Source organism: Rhinopithecus bieti, unplaced genomic scaffold, assembly GCF_001698545.2.
Source record: "Rhinopithecus bieti isolate Rb0 unplaced genomic scaffold, ASM169854v2 scaffold_12490, whole genome shotgun sequence".
NCBI classification, from domain to species: Eukaryota; Metazoa; Chordata; class Mammalia; order Primates; family Cercopithecidae; genus Rhinopithecus; species Rhinopithecus bieti.
The window spans coordinates 139,098-143,547 of NW_016807070.1; positions in this window are offsets into that span (position 1 = coordinate 139,098).

The window sequence follows — 4,450 nt, forward strand, 5'->3', positions numbered from 1 at the left end:
TTCGACTGGGAGGAATTCTCCACAGTGCAGCACAGTGGTTGTGACAGACTGTGTCCAGATTGCTTCTTTAGCAGAGAGCCAAATCATGAATGAACTCCAATTCAAAACTGCTATAAAGAGAATCAAATACCTAGGAATTCAGCTAACAAGGGAAATGAAGGACCTCTTCAAGAAGAACTACAAATGACTGCTCAAGGAAATCAAAGAGGACACAAACAAATGGAAAAATATACCATGCTCATGGATAGGAATAGTCAATATTGTCAAAATGTCCACACTGCCCAAAGTGATTTATAGAGATGCTATTCCCATTAAACTACCATTGGGATTCTTCACATAATTAGAAAAAAAAATTATTTTAAAATTCATATAGAATCAAAAAAGAGATTATATACCCAAGAAAATTCTAAGCAAAAACAACAAAGCTGGAGGCATCATACTACCTGACATCAAATTATACTACAGTGCTACATTAACCAAAATAGCACGATACTGCTACAAAAACAGACACATAGACAAATGCAACAGAATAGAGAACTCAGAAATAAGACAGCACACCTACAATCATCTGATATTTGACAAACCTGTAAAAGAAACAACAACAACAAGCAATGGGGAAAGGGTTCCTTTTTTTAATAAATGGTGCTGGGAGAACTGGCTAGCCATATGCAGAAAATTGAAATTGGACCCCTTCCTTACACCTTATATCAAAATTAACTCAAGATAGATGAATGACTTAAATGTAAAACCTAAAACTATAAAAGCCCTAGAAGGAAATCTAGGCAATACTATTCAGGAAATAGGCAAGGGCAAAGATTTCATGATGAAAATGTCAAATGCAACTGAAACAAAAGCAAAAATTGACAAATGGGATATAATTAAACTAAAGAGCTTCTGCACAGCAAAAGAAACAATCATCAGAGTGAACAAACAACCTACAGAATGGGAGAAAAGTTTTGTAATCTATCCCTGTGATAAAGGTCTCATATAAAGAATCTATAAGGAACTTAAACAAATTTACAAGAAAAAAACATTAAAAAGTGGGCTAAGGACATGAACAGACACTTCTCAAAAGAAGATATACATGCGACCAACAAACATATGGAAACAAAGCTCAACATCACTGATCACTAGAGAAATGTAAATCCAAATCACAATGAGATACTATCTCAGGACAGTCAGAATGATGACTATTAAAATGTCCACAAAATACAGATTCTGGCTAGGCTGTAGAGAAATAGAAATGCTTTTACACTGTTGTTGTAAACTGTGGGTTCATTAAACCTCTTTTTCTTTATAAATTACCGAGTCTCGGGTATGTCTGTACTAGCTGGGTGAGAATGGACTGATTCAGTAAACTGGTACCAGTAGAGTGGGGTGCTGCTGTAAAGATACCCCCAAATTTGGAAATGACTTTGCAACTGAGTAACAGGCACAGACTGGAACAGTTTGGAGGGATCTGGAGAAAACAAGAAGATGTGGGAAAGTTTGGAACTTCCTAGAGACTTGTTGAATGGCTTTGACCAAAATGCTGATAGTGAAATGGACCATGAAGTCCAGGCTGAGGTGGTCTCAGATGGAGATGAGGAACTTGTTGGGAACTGGAGCAAAGGTGATTCTTGCTATGTTTTAGTGAAGAGACTGGCGGCATTTTGTCCCTGCCCTAGAGATATGTGGAACTTTGAATTTGAGAGAGATGATTTAGGGTATCTGGCAGAAGAAATTTCTAAGCAGCAAAGTGTTCAAGAAATGACTTGGGTACTGTTAAAAGCATTCAGTGTTATGTATTCACTACAATATGGTTTGGAACTTACGAAATTTGTGTTTAAAAGGAAAGCAGAGCATAAAAGTTTGGAAAAATTGCAGCCTGACAATGTGATCGAAAAGAGAAACCCATTTTCTGAGAAGAAATTCAAGCTGACTGCAAAAGTGTGCATAAGCAACAAGAAGCCAAATATCAATCAAGAAGACAATGGGGAAAATGACTCTAGGACACGTCAGCAGTCTTCATGGCAGCCTCTCCCATCACAAGTTGGGAGGCCTAGGAGAAAAAAAAATTGTTTCATGAGCTGGGACCAGGGCCTTGCTGCTTTGTGCAGTTTGGGGACTTGATGACCTACATCTCAGCCATAGCTAAAAGTGTCTGATGTAGAGCTCAGGCTGTTGCTTCAGAGGGTGGAAGCCCCAAGCCTTGGTGGCTTATATGTGGTGTTGGGCATGAGGGTGAACAGAAGTCAAGAACTGAGGTTTGGGAATCTCCACCAATATTTCAGAGGATATATGGAAACAACTGGATGTCTAGGCAGAAGTATGCTACAGGGACAGAGCACTCTGGAGAACCTCTGCAAGGGCATGGCAGAAGGGACCTGTGGGGTGGGAGCCCCCACAAAGAATCTCCACTGGTGCACTATCTAGTGGAGCTGTGAGAAGAGGACCACTGTCCTCTAGACCCCAGAATGGTAGATCCATTGACAGCTTACACCATGTGCCTGGAAAAGCCACAGACACTCAACACCAGCCTGTGAAATCAGCCAGGAGAGGGGCTACACCCTGCAAAGCCACAGGGGTGGAGCTGCCCAAGACCACGGGAACCTACCTCTTGCATCAGCATGACCTGGGTGTGAGACATGGTGTCAAAGGAGATCATTTTTGAACTTTAAGATGTGACTGCCCTATTGGATTTCAGACTTTTACGGGGCCTGTAGCCCCTTTATTTTGGCCAATTTCTCCCATTTGGAATGGGTATATTTATCCAATGCCTAGACCCCCATTGTATCTAGAAAGTAACTAAGTTGCTATTGATTTTATAGGCTCATAGGTGGAAGGGACTTGCCTTGTCTCACATGAGACTTTGGACTTGGACTTTTGAGTTAATATTGAAATAAGACTTTGGGGGACAGCTGGGAAGCTATGATTGGCTTTAAAATGTGAGGACAAGAATTTTGGGAGGGGCCGGGGCAGAATAATATGGTTTGGCTGTGTCCCCACCCAAATTTCAAATTTCAGCTCCCATAATTCCCAAGTGTCATGGGAGGAACCTGGTGTGAGGTAATTGAATCATGGACGCATGTCTTTCCTGTGCTGTTCTTGTGACAGTGAATAATCTCATGAGATCTGATGGTTTTATAAAAGGGAGTTCCCCTGCACACGCTCTCTCTTGCCAGCCTCCATGTAAGACCTGCCTTTCTCCTCCTTTGCCTTGTGCCATGATTGTGAGGCATTCCCCAGACACGTGGAACTGTGTGAGTCAATTAACCCTATTTTTCTTTATAAATTACCCAGTGTCAGGTATGTCTTTATTAGCAGCATGAGAACAGACTAATATAACCTAGGACAGAAATACTATTTGACCCAGCAATCCCATTACTGGGTATATACCCGAGGGAATATACATTATTCTACTATATAGGTACATGCACGTGTATGTTCATTGCAGCACCATTCACAATAGCAAAGATGTGGAATCAATCCAAATGCCAATCAATGATAGACAGGATAAAGAAAATGTGGTACATATACATAATGGAATACTCTGCAGCCATAAAAAGGAATGAGATCATGTCCTTTGTAGTGACACAGGTGGAGCTGGAAGCCATTATCCTCTGCAAACTAACACAGGAACAGAAAATCAAACACCACATGTTCTAACTTATAAGTGGGATTTGAACGATGAGAACGCATGGACACAGGAAGGGGAACACCACACACTGGGGCCAGTTAGGGAAGGAGAGCATCAGCTAACTAGCTAATGCATGCTGGGTTTAATACCTACATGATGGGTTGATAGGTGCAGCAAATCACCATGGAACACATTTATCTCTGTAATGAACTGCACATCCTGCACATGTACCCTGGAACTTAAAAATAATAATAAAAAGAGAAAACTACAGGCAACTATCTCTGATGACTATTAATGCAAAAATCCTCAACAAAATACTAGCAAACCAAATTCAACAACACATTAGAAAGATCATTCATCATAACCAAGTGGGATTTACCCCTGGTAAACAAGGATGGTTCAACATATGCAAATCAATGTGAGACATCATCAACAGCATGAAGGATAAAAACCATATGATCATTTCAATTGATGCTGAAAAAGCATTTGATAAAATTCAACATCCTTTCATGACAAAACCCTCTAAAACTGGGGATAGAAGGACCATATCTAAACATAATTAAAGCCATATATGAAAGACCCACAGCTAGTATCATACTAAATGTGGAAAAATGGAAATTCTTCCCTCTAAGATCTGGAACATGACAAGGATGCCCACTGTCACCACTATTATTCAACATAGTACTGGTAATCCTAGCTAGAGCCATCAGATAAAAGAAAGATATACAAGTTATCCAAATTGGAAAGGAAGAATTCAAATTATCATTGTTTGCAGATAATATGATCTTATATTTGGAACAAACTAAAGACTCCACAAGAAAACTGTTAGAA